The following is a 13,860-nucleotide window of genomic DNA, read 5'->3' as shown; positions in this document are numbered from 1 at the left end:
CTTCTCTATTCTGGTTGTTGGTTTGTTTAAGCAGACATTTTGAATCTTCTCTTCTGTACCTCCTTTATTTTCCTCTCTCTCTCTCTGAATTAAGCCATATAGTTTTCCTGGTTCTCTGCCTGGTCAATTTTTTTTTCTTTTCTTTTTCCCCAGCCCTCTCATTTCTCTCTTTGTATGGGGTAAGGCTTCTTCCACCACCACCCCCCTTTAAAATTTTTCCAAGTTTATTTCAATGAACAAATCAAAGCACACCTGATGGAAGGTCCAAACCACCACTACAAGTAGGGAGATGAAGCAACCAGAGTCACAACAACAGAGAGAATGCAACACACTCCAAAAACACCTCCTGTAGAGCCAGACCCTGGACAGTACGTGACCCCTTTTTAATATACTAGCGCTCACAGGTGCAGAACACATAACAAGCCATTAAAACATGGGGTTGCCAACTTCAGCTCAGGTCATGATCTCATGATTCATGAGTTCGAGCCCCAATTCGGGCTCTGTGCTGACAGCTCAGAGCCTGGAGCCTGCTTCAGATTCTGTGTTTCCCTCTCTCTTTGCCCCCCCCCACTCATGCTCTGTCTCTCTCTTATTGAATATTTAAAAAAAAAATTTAAAAAACTTAAGCTATTAAAACATGTAAAGGACAGAAAACTAGCCAAAATAATAAAACAGGAGGACTCTCCTCAAAAGAAATTCCAGGAAGAAATGGCAGCTAAAAATTGCTCAAAACAGGTACAAACAATATATCTGAACAAGAATTTAGATTAATAGTCATAAGATTAATAGCTGGGCTTGAAGAAAGCATAGAAGACAGTAGAGAATCTATTGCTGCAGAGCTCAAGGAACTAAGAAATAGTCATGGCAAATTAAGAAGTGCTGTAAATGAAGGGCAAGATAAACTAGATCAAGTGACAGCAAGAATGGAGGCCACAGAGTGGAGAATAAGTGAAATAGAAGATAAAATTGTGGGAAATGATGAAGCCAAGAAAAAGAGGGATAAAATACTAGACCACAAGGGGAGAATTAAAGAACTAAGTGTAATTCAGTGAAACGTAATAATAGCCACATCATAGGAATTTCAGAAGAAGAAGAGAGAAAGGGGAAGAAGGTTTATTTGAACAAATTATAGCTGAGAACCTCCTTAATCTGGGGAAGGAAGCAGACATCCAAATCCAGGAGGTACAGAGAACTCCCTTTACAATCAACAAGAATAGGTCTTCACAATGGATATCATAGTGAAGCCGGAAAAATACAAAGATAAAGAGAGGATTCTGTTGGGAAAAACAGGCCTTAACCTACAAGTGTAGACACATAAGGGAAGTAGCAGACCTACCCACTGAAACTTGGCAGGCCAGAAGGGAGTGGCAGGAAATAATCAATGTGCTGAATAGGAAAAATATGCAGCCAAGAATCCTTTATCCAGAAAGGCTGTCATTCAGAATAGAAGAAGAGATAAAGGCTTTCCCAGACAAACAAAAACTGAAAGAGTTCATGACCACTAAACTAGATCTGCAAGAGATCCTAAGGGGGACTATGTGAGTGTGCAAAGACTACAAAGGATCAGAGACATCACCAGAAGCATTAAACCTACACATAACACAATGACAATATATCCATATCTTTCAATAATAACTCTGAATGTAAATAGACTAAATGCCCCAATGAAAAAGACATAGGGTATCAGAATGGCTAAAACACCAAGATCCATCTATATATGTTACCTACAGGAGTTTCATTTTCGACCTGAGGACACCTTCAGATTGAAAGTGAGGGGATGGAGAACCATCTATCATGCTACTAGAAGTCAAAAGAAAGCTGGAGTAGCCATATTTATATCAGACAAACTACATTTTAAACGAAAGCCTGTAACAAGAGATGAAGAAGGGCATTATATAACAATTATGCTGTCTGTCCATCAAGAAGAGCTAACAATTGTAAATGTTTATGCCAACTTAGACCACCAAATATATTAATTAATCACAAACACAAACATTCTTATTGATAAGAATACAGTAATGTCAGGGGATTTTAATACTCCACTTAAATCAATGGACAGATCATCTAGGCAGAAAATAAATAAACAATGGCCTTGAATGATATAATGGATCAGAAGGATTTGATAGGTATATTCAGAACCTTTCATATAAAAGCAGCAGAATATACATTCTTCTCTGGTGCACATGGAAAATTCTCCAAGATAGATCACATATTGCGTCATAAAACAGCCCTCAATAAATATAAAAGAATTGAGATCATACCACGCATATTTTCAGATCATAATGCTATGAAACTTGAAATCAATCACAGGAAAAAATTTAGAAAGGCTCCAAATGCATGGAGGTTAAAGAACATCCCACTAAAGAATGAATGGGTCAACCAGGAAATTAAATAAGAAATTAAAAAATATATGGAAGAAAATTAAAATGAAAATACAATAATCCAAACCCTTTGGGATGCAGCAAATGCATTCTTAAGAGGAAAATACATCACAATCCAGGCCTATCTCAAGAAATAAGAAAAATCCCAAATACAAAACCTAACCTAACACCTGAAGGAACTAGAAGTAGAGAGGCAAAGAAACCCCAAAGCCAGCAGAAGAGAAATAATAAAGATTAGAGCAGAAATAAACAATATAGAAACCAAAAAACAAAAATAAAACAAAAAACAAAACAGTAGAATATATCAATGAATCTAAGAACTGGTTTCTTGAAGGAATAAAGAAAATTGATAAACTCCTAGCCAGACTTATCAAAAAGAAAATAGAACCCAAATAGATGAAACCATGAATAAAAGAGATCACAACCAACACCACAGTAATACAAACAATTATTAGAGAATACTATGAAAAATTATATGCCAACAAACTGGATAACCTGGAAGAAATGGACAAATTCCTAGACACCCACACACTACCAAAACTCAAACAGGAAGAAATAGAAAATTTGAACAGACCCATAACCAGCAAAGAAATTGAAGCAGTTATCAAAAATCTCCCAACAAATAAGAGTCCTGGGCCAGATGGCTTCTCAGGGGAATTCTATCAGACATTTAAAGCAGACTTAATACCTACCCTTCCCAAGCTTTTCAAAAAAATAGAAATGGAAGGAACCCTCCTGGACTTATTCTATGAATTCAGCATTACCTTGATTACCAAACCAAAGATCCCACTAAAAAGGAGAATTACAGGCCAATATCTCTTATGAACATGGATGCAAAAATTCTCAACAAGATACTAGCAAATAGAATTCAACAGCATATAAAAAGAGGGGCACCTGGGTGACTCAGTCAATTGAGCATCCCACTTCAGCTCATGTCATGATGTCTCAGCTTGTGGGTTCAAACCCCACATCTGTGGGGGGGTGCTGACAGCTCAAAACCTGGAGCCTGCTTCAGATTCTATATCTCCCTCTCTCTCTACCCCTCTCCCACTCCTGCTCTGTCTCTCTTTCAAAATTAAAAATAAACACAAAAAAACAGCATATAAAAAGAATTATTCACCATTTTCAAGTGGGATTCTTTCCTGGGCTGCAGGGCTGGTTCAATATTCGCAAATCAATCAATGTGATACATCATATTAATAGAAGAAAGGATTAGAACCATATGATCCTATCAATAGATGCAGAAAAAAAAACATTTGACAAAATACAGCATTGTTTCTTAATACAAACCCTCAAGAAAGTCGGGATAGAAGGCACATACCTTAACATGACTGAAAAGCCCACAGTTGATATCATCCTCAATGGGGAAAAACTGAGAGCTTTCCCCCTCAGATTAGGAATGCAACAGGGATGTCCACTCTCACCACTGTTGTTTAACATAGTGTTGGAAGTCCTAGCATCAGCAATCAGACAACAAAATGAAATATAAGGCATCAAATTGGCAAAGAAGAAGTCAAACTTTCGCAGACGACATGATACTCTACATGGAACACCCAGAAGACTCCATCAAAAGACTCCTAGAACTGATACATGAATTAAACAAAGTCACAGGGTACAAAGTCATAGTGTAGAAATCGGTTGCATTCTTATACACCAATAATGAAGCAACAGAAAGAGAAATAAAGAAACGGATCCGATTTTCAATTGCACCAAGAATGATAAAATACCTAGGAATAAACTTAACCAAAGATGTAAAAGATTTGTATGCTGAAAACTATAGAAAGCTTATGAAGGAAATTAAAGAAGACACAAAGAAATGGAAAAACATTCCATGCTTATAGATTGGAAGAACAAATACTGCTAAAATGTTCAATAGTACCCAAAGCAATCTACACATTCATTGCAATCCCAATCAAAATTGCACCAGCATCCTTCTCTGAGCTAGAACAAACAATCCTAAAATTTGTATGAAACCACAAAAGACCCCAAATAGCCAAAGTAATATTGAAGAAGAAAATCAGGGCAGGAGGCATCACAATCCCGGACTTTAGCCTCTACTACAAAGTGGTAATCATCGAGACAGTATGGTGTGGGCAAAAAAAAAAAAAAAAAAAAAAAAAGAAAAACAAACAAAAACACAAAAACAAACCACCAGACACATAGACCAATGGAATAGAATAGAGAACCTAGAATTGGACCCACAAATGTACGGCCAACTAATCTTTGACAAAGCAGGAAAGAACATCCAATGGAAAAAAGACAGTCTCTTTAGCAAATGGTGTTGGGAGAACTGGATAGCAACATGCAGAAGAATGAAACTGGACCACTTTCTTACATGATACACAAAAATAAACTCAAAATGGATGAAAGACCTAAGTGTGAGACACCTAGAGGACCTTGAAGACCCTAGAGGAGAAAGCAGGCAACAAGCTTTTTGACTTCAGCCACAGCAATTTCTTACTCAACACATCTCCAAAGGCAAGGGAAATAAAAGCAAAAATGAACTATTGGGACCTCATCAAGATAAAAAGCTTCTGCACAGCAAAGGAAATGATCAATAAAACTAAAAGGCAACTGACAGAATGGGAGAAGATATTTGCAAATGGCATATTGGATAAAGGGTTAGTATCCAAAATCTATAAAGAGCTTATCAAATTCAACACCTGAAAAACAATCCAGTGAAGAAATGGGCAGAAGACATGAATAGACACTTTTCCAAAGAAAACATCCAGATGGCCAACAGACACATGAAAAGATATTCAACATCGCTCATCATCAGGGAAATTCAAATCAAAATCACATTGAGATACCACCTCACACCAGTCAGAGTGGCTAAAATTAACAACTCAGGAAACAACAGATGTTGGCAAGGATGTGGAGAAATGGGAACCCTCTTGCACTGTTGGTGGGAATGCAAACTGGTGCAGCCACTCTGGAAAACAGTGTGGAGGTTCCTCAAAAAATTGAAAATAGTACTACCCTATGACCCAGCAATAGCACTACTAGGAATTTATTCAAAGGATACAGGAGTGCTGATTCACAGGGGCACATTTACCCCAATGTTTATAGCAGTGCTGTCAACAACAGCCAAATTATGGAAAGAGCCCTAATATCCATCAACTGATGACTAGATAAAGAAGATGTAGTTTATATATACAATTGAATACTACTTGGCAATGAGAAAGAATGAAATCCTTCCATTTGCAACAACATGGATGGAACTGCTAAGTGAAATAAGTCAGTCAAAGAAAGACAGATATTGTATGTTTTCCCTCATATGTGGAACTTGAGAAACTTAACAAAAGACCATGGGGGAAGGGAAGGGGAAAAATAGTTTTGAACAGAGAGGGAGGTAAACTGTAAGAGACTCTTAAATACAGAGAACAAACTGAGGGTTGATGGGTTTGGTGGGGGGGGGGTATGGGAGGGAGGGGAAAATGGGTAATGGGCATTGACAAGGGCACTTGTTGGGATGAGCACTGAGTGTGGTATGTAAGCAATGAATCATGGGAATCTACTCCTGAAGCCAAAGAACACTGTATACACTGTATGTTAGCTAACTTGACAATAAATTATATTTTTTAAAAATTGGGCATTTTAAAAAACAGCCACTTCTCCCAGTCTTTGCTGACTGGATCCATGAGGGAGATTTCTCCTAATAAGGCCAGGGAAATTATGGTCTTAAATACCAATATTAAAAAATTACTGAAGGGGTGCCTGGGTGGCTCAGTGGGTTAAGCAGCCAAATTCAGCTCAGGTCATTATCTCATGGTTCATGAGTTTGAGCCCTATGTCAGGGTTCTGTGCCAACAGCTCTGGAGCCTGCTTCAGATTCTATGTCTCCCCTCTCTCTGCCCCTCCCCTGCTCATGGTCTGTCTCTCTGTCTCTCAAAACTGAATAAATATTAAAAAAATGTTTTTTAATTAGTGAGGTAAGCAACACAAATCTATTGTATGTAAAATGATGCCTTCCATACAATATACACAATTTGTTGAGTGAATTGTCAAATGAATCTAAGTGAAGAAATTATGTAGGGAAAAATACAGACTAAACTCAAAGAAAATAGCAATAAGATATATTTAATAAAAAATAAAGACATAATAGAGTGAGTCAGCAAAGTCAAAAGCTGGTTCTTTCAAAAGTTAATTTCATGGACAAACCTATGTCAAAAAATGGCAGTCAAATCATTTCCTGCATACCCTGGTACTTATTGTTTGCACTTAGGTTGAATGAAAATGAGAGTCAGCATTTACCTTTGAGAGTTTGTTTGAATCGCTTCTCGGCCTTTTGGCTAAGATCAAGTGAGAGTTTGTTTGAGAGCCCAAATTCAGGGGAGCCTGGGTGGCTCAGTTGGTTGAGCATCTGACTCTTGATTTTTGGCTCAGGTCCTGATCCCAGGATCATGAGATTAATACCCATGTCGGGTTCAGCTCTGAGTGTGGAGCCTACTTAAGATTCTGTCTCTCTCTCTCTCTCCTGCTTGCGCACACACTCTCTCTCTCTCTCTAAAATAAAAGATAGATAGATAGATAGATAGATAGATAGATAGATAGATAGAGAAAAGCTTAAATTAAAGTGCCCATATGCCCAGAAAGACTCTCCTTTACCATTTTCCTGTGAATAGGGAGTAACAAGGTGCTTAAATCATGATAGCCCTGCTTAAGCTACCTTTTGGTTGGATCTGCTTCCAATGAGAGGGACCAAGTGGGATTCAGTCATGAGAACCACACAGCAGATGTGTTCAGGAGTTTGTTCAATAAAGCATTTGTACATGGGGGTTAAGAGCTTCCCAGATCCACTTCATTAGCCTTTTACTTTGGCCTCTACACGTCCTTTAAAAAAAATCATTGTGTCAACTTACCTCAGAACCCACCTGTAGCTGTATATTGGACTGTGACTCATTTCATTGGTGGAGAGGAGCAACATCTATAGTAAAGACATTTTCTCTCAGCTCACAATTAGGACTTCTACCCGCTCAGCCATTGTACCAAGCCAACATCTCCTGCTCTACCCATCTTGATTTAGTATCTTGCACGATCAACTGTCATTTCCACTTTAACCTTATTTTACTTTCTTAAGTATGCTTTCTAAATCTCTTGGCTGGAAAAATCTGATACCAGGGAAGGTTAAGGCATTCATTCATTCATTCATCCATTCATGTGTTTAGTCAACAACTGTTTAGTGAACATCTACTCTGTGCCAGGTCTGCTATAGATACAATAATGAATAAATACATTGTCCTCCTTGTTTGAAGGAAATATATTTCACGAGACTGTTCCCTGTGTATGGCTTGTAGGACCAACGTATACTATGTTTTGACAGTGAGCCTCTAAACAGGATCAGGTTTTGTAGTTCTGACCACTTTTTGCATGCTAGTTCAGTATATTAATGGTCACATTTTGTCCCTTGGGACCCCAGAATTTCTAAGTAAAACAGCCTGGAATCCAACATATACACACAAATATGTGCTTAATGTGGCAGGATATACAGAGGACACTACACCAGGCTTTATCTAACCATGCAGCCCAGGACAGACAGCTAGGAAATAAAGATCAAGAACTCAGCAGGTATCAGTCAGGGATGAGGGGTTTGTCTGAGCAGAAGCACCAATACAGCACTTGTATTGGAGCCCAAGCTTCAGTGAGGGGCCTTGACATTGACCAGAAGATGGATTTCACATGCACTGAGAGGAGAAAGTTGGCATTGGTCTTTTCTGCCACCCTCACACTTCGAGTTGTACTGCCCAAGTTAAATGTGAATGCCATGGTTGGCTCTGGTTCAAAATTTTACTTTTATAAAACAGTGATTCTTATACTTTTTGGTCACCAAACCCCTTCTACTCTTAAAAAAGTATTGAGAACCCCAAAAAACTTTTGTTTGTGTGAATTGTATCTGTTAATATTTAGTGTATTAGAAACCAAAACTGAGAAATTAAATTTTTTCCTTAATTTCAAAATAACAATAAGCTCACTGCATGTTTTAATGAAAAATAACTATTTTTCAAAATAATGTGAGAAGAGTACATTGTTTTATATTTTTAATGTCTGACTTAATAGAAAGCAGCTGGATGCTCATAACTGCTCCTGTGTTCAATCTACGGCCGTATCTCACGTTGTGTGGCCTCTGGAAACTCCATTGCATACCGAGAAAATGAGAGTAAAAAGGCAGATAATGTGTCTGTATTATTGTAAAAGTAGTTTTGCCTTTGTAGACATCTCGAAAAGGTCTCAAACCCTCCTAAGGGAACCTAGACTACCCTTTGAAAACCACTGTTGTAGAATCTCAAGGCTGGCAAGATACTTTCAATGTATATCAATACTTCTCAGACTCTTCCACCCAAGTTCTAATGAAGAGAGAAAAGAAAAGGCATAACCCAGGGGTCCAGATGAAGCAGCTCAACAAAAGTGTGAAATTCCTCTGAATTTTGTTATTTGCCATTACAAATTCATTCGCATTTTACATGCAATTCTATAACATACTTGTGTTTGTTTTAATATGGCCATTTCTTCCCTAAACATTGATACCCTCACCTCAAAGAAGATGCCTTGTATTCATCCTGTGGTTTTTTATACTGCCTGGCACACTGAATCCAGTGTGAGACATTAGGGACTTCAAAGTGACATTGCCTGCTAGGAACAAATAACCCCATTTAATGAATTAGGAAGCTAGAGCCTAAGAGGTTAAATAACTTAGTGAAGATAAAGATGAACCAAATGAAAGGAAGCAAAATTTGTTTATTCAGAGCTTGCTATAGCAAAGGAGTCAGCCACTGTTTACTTGTGTTTTGGTAGAGACTTAAAGGCAGAAATAGGTGTAAGAAAGCTTTATAGTGGAAAAATGGGAAGATTTCAGGTGTGTGTGCTCTAATTGGAGGCTGTTGGTATGGGGAAGCTGGAGGTGAGCTAACCCAAAGTGGAGCATCCTATATGGTTGGTTAGAGTACATATTTGGCTTTCTCTGATCGGTCCTAAGTTAATGTAGGGGTAAAAATTAGAGAAGCTGTCAGTTATTAATCAATTTCCTGCCATTTGGGACTGATTGTTTTAGGGGTTATTGTTTAGCTTTCTGGACTGTCACTAGGGATTGTCTGACTTCCTACAAGTCTGGTTGGCTTCTTGGTATGATTATTGTGGATAAAGGGTTGGTTTCCCGGACCAGTTGTTATAGGTGTGGGTCAGAGTTCTATTTCTATATATGGCCTGGCCGTTGTCTATTTGTACAATCAGTCTCTCAACTTGATGAAGCTTCTAAGGCTAGTCAAAGGCAGATCCAGGATTTGAACCAAGGTCCTCTATTTCTAAATCTTATTTGTTTTCCCATACCCCACATGGACTTCCTGGAATCCAGATAAAATAATCAGTAGTATCTTGTACACAAATATTGCCTTCATTTGTTTCAGTGACTTTCTGTTATATTCTAATGGTACTTGTTGTCTCTAATAAAACATATTTTTGGTGATGTCAACTATATTCTTGAGATACTTTGATGACTAGATTAAAATCCTAACTTTATACCCCAGGCAAAGTTTCTGTACCTTTCTCTCATCATTTACAATGCCCAGGAAGGGAAGAGATGGTAGGGGAATAAATTTGCCCCAGGCTCTGGTTCACAGAAGACAAAGATTTGGTTTAGTTGGGATGGTCTAGCATGGCAAGACAGTTCTTGAGAAATGAGAGACTGAAAATAAATGTTTGTAAGAGACTGGTCATCCAGACTGTATTCCTCAGCTGCGTTAAAGGTGGTTTGTGTCTTTCTTTCTATCAGGTGCAGCAGGTGGCAGAAAACAGAGAAACTAATATTAATCAATTAGGTGCTTGTGAATGAATGGAGATGTTAAACAGGACAAGTTTTGGAAAACAATGATACTCTGGTGTTGTGGAGGCTAACAAATTATAAAGGTTTAGAGCTGTAAATACAACAGGAAAACCCAGGCAGAAAGCTCTAAAGAAACATGCAAGGACTCATTCCTCTTAGGAGTTCACCATCAAGTGTTAGGGATTCTACTATTCACATTGAATGAGTGATAGAACTTCAAAAGCTGGTATGGACAAGTATTATCTGGGAAAACTTTTATTCTAGGTTTTCAGGGCAATCTCCTATATTAAAACAAGAATGGTAATGAAGTGATTTATCCTTGGGAAGAAGATCGAAGTCCCAAGAATATGTTACTCTGCCTTATTATTAATGAAGGTGAGCATTAATGTGATGGTTTGTTCTGGGTCCCAGTGAGGCTCCTGGTGTTATATCTGCCTTACTGCCCCCAGTGAAGTGGGCAATTTAAACAATATCCTGGGAGCTGCTCCTTAATGTTTACTTTTATTTTCGGGTACAACCAAAATGGAGTTTTTTTTTCATAGTTATATCCAGCAGCTTTCTCGTAGCAGAAATGAGGGACCAGGAGCCTCCCACCACTTGCTGGATTTCCTACGAGATTTGCTCTTTTCCTTGTTTACTTCATTGCACTCATTAGACTGCTTTCCACCTCCTCTTCTAACCAGTTTTGGAAAAAGTGTTGCTCTGTGATTTTGATTTTGAAGCTGGAGCCCCAGAATAGTAGATACTGATTGCTCCAAAGGGCCCAAAACACTGAGGGTAAAAATATGATTTGTTGATTTAAAAACAGAGGACAGAAGGCCCAGTAGTGAGGTCAGCCTGTAAATCTTGGTGTGCTTGGCACTTGCAGCTTGGTCTGTACCACTGAGTAGGCAACTTATATGAGGTTTCCTTATTGGTAACAGAGACTCATCACTCTGACTCACCACAAGTGATACTGAGAGAAGAGGGCGTAATGGCAAGATATTTTGTAGTCATAAACGTGCTTATCCATGCTGAACAAGATTAGGGATCACAGTCTATCTGCTTCAGAGTTCTTGGCGCAGTGGCTCTAATTGGAAGAACCAGGTGTGATCATAGCAAAGTGCCCACGTGAGTGAATGAGAAATGAAGGGTAGGGTGAGGTGATCTTAGGGGTCCCTCCCAATAGATTAAATGACAAAATAAATCAAATCATGCCAGCATTATAAAAGATCCCATGTACTGGGCAGTTTTAAGAATGGGGCAAGGGTGTATAGGGCCATCTACCTCGTTTTCTGGTAGAAAATGGAAGTGCTGGTCTTTTAAGAGCATTTGCAAAATCTGTTTCATAACCAAAGGAAAACATGTCCCCAAATAAAATGAAGTCATCATGGCCACAGCTTATTACCCCAGGATTGTTTTCCTTCCAACTTATGCTTGAATGCCTTGTGGAATCTGAAGTCTCTGAGGTGAGGTCAACCCTCCTGTTTCCCTTACCTTGGGAATGTTGTCAAACAGCTTCCCTACTTTGAGAACTGCTATCAAACTCCTTGAATCTCAAGGTGCCTCAGCTCAAAGAGCATCTCAGAGGGGTGAGAGTTTAGACAGAAAGGAAATGAATATTCGCCAGTGGCAAAGATGAGATTCTTGCTCCCAGTTTTCCCTTCTGAAGTGTTTCATAGGTTCTCCATTTCCTATAAAGGCAAAACTCCTCTGTGTTAAGTTCACAGCTTTACACCTGGTGGTCCGATCTACTCTTCCAGAAGATTCACCTTCCATAATTACCAACCCTTCCTCCCCAATCCATCCCAATATGACTCAAGGGCTGGGGGGCAGCCAAAGTAACACTTCACTGTGTTTTGTCCTACACACCCAGCAAACACTTCCCCCAACAACTTGTATTGGATAGTAACATAAAATAAACAAAGACCAACCAAGAGAGCACAAGTAAAGTCTATTCTGAGTTTGCTATATAGCACAGGAGCTGGCCACTACCAATTGGCTGAGACTCAATGGTAGAAATAGGAGTGAGAAAGCGTTATAGTGGAAAAAAAGGAAGGCTTCAGGTGTGCTTGTTGGAGGCGGTTGGTGTGAGAAAGCTGGAGGCAGGCTAACTAGAAGTAGGATGTCTTATGTTATTGGTTAGGGTACATATTTGGCTTTCTCTGATTGGTTCTAAGCTGGATGTAAGGGCAAAAATAGAAGAGCTGTCAGTTATTAATCAAGTTCCTGCCATTTGGGGCTGATTGTTTTAGGGGTTATTGTTTGGCTTCCTGGACTGTCACTAGAGATAAAACAGTCTGACATCCTATAAGCCTGTCTGGCTTCCTGGTCTGATTATTGTAGTTAAGGGGTTGGTTTCCTGGGCTGTTTGCTACAGGTTGTGGGTCAAAATTCTATTTCTATATATGGTCTGGCCATTTTCCACTCTCTAGTCAGTGTCCTAGTAACAAAGGGTAAAGAGAGAATATGGCCTCAATGCCTTTGTGAAAGGTATCCTTTAAAGAGAAAAGCAGGAAAAAAAATCATAAAATAAAGAGAAGAACAGGAAAGAGAGAGTTTATAACTCCTTCACTTATGGCCTCTTGGCCTCAGTAGGTCAGAAAACTGGAGTACATAAAAAGGAACTGGAATAAACTTTATAACTACTTTTCCAGATATTTTAAAGCATTTCATTAAGTTTGCAAGTGAAACCAGACATTCAAATTTCCCTTAAAAAGTGATGAAATTTGCTAAGTTTATGAAAACAATAGGATTTGGGTTGAACTTAAAAGTGTAAGGAGGTGTGCCTGGGTGGCTCAGTCCATTTAGCAGCCAACTCTTGATCTCAGCTCAGGTCTTGATCTCAGGTCGTGAGTTCAAGCCCCACGTTGAGCTCCACGCTGGGCATAGAGCCTACTTTAAAAAAAATGTAAGGAAAGAAGTAGCTTTTCTGATCTGTAGCTTTATTTTATATTATTTTTTTTAATGTTTATTTATTTTTGAGGGAGAGACAGACACAGAGTGTGAGTTGGGGAGGGGCATAGAGAGAGGGAGACACAGAATCCAAAGCAGACTCCAGGCTCCTACCTGTCAGGACAGAGATCAACATGGGGCTCAAACCCACGAACTATAAGATCATGACCTGAGCCAAAGTCCGATGCTTAACCAACTGAGCCACCCAGGCATCCATGACCTGTAACTTTAATACACTAAATATAATTATTAAACCCAAATCTCTGAAGTCTCTTTTGGGCAAAAAGACTACCCCAATGGCCACAACTCACACTTCCTGGGACCTCTGGAGTGGGCTGGGCTGGGTGAGAGTAGGACTTGGTTTTCCCGCCCAGCCTCTGTGAGTAGCTTGGGATTTTTCAACATGTTGCACTGCTTTTATAATCATATACTTCCTTTGGAATAATTTTTTAAGAGCTACTTAACATTTATCTTCAATAAAATGTTGGCAGTGAGATAAATGTAAATAAACATCTGGCATAGTTCCTGGTATTTATCTGACCCCCACCAATTACACTTGGCCCTTGAACAGTACAGGAGCTAGGGGTGCCAAGACCTTGTGCAGTCGAAAATCCGTATGTAACTTTCAAGTCAACAAAAAATTAACTACTACTACCCCGCTATTGACCAGAAACCTTATTGAAAGCATAAAAGCAGTCAACACATTTTTTAAAAATGTAGTGGACATAC

This window comes from Lynx canadensis, chromosome B4 (genome assembly GCF_007474595.2).
Source record: "Lynx canadensis isolate LIC74 chromosome B4, mLynCan4.pri.v2, whole genome shotgun sequence".
NCBI classification, from domain to species: domain Eukaryota; kingdom Metazoa; phylum Chordata; class Mammalia; order Carnivora; family Felidae; genus Lynx; species Lynx canadensis.
This window is presented reverse-complemented; position numbering follows the sequence as displayed.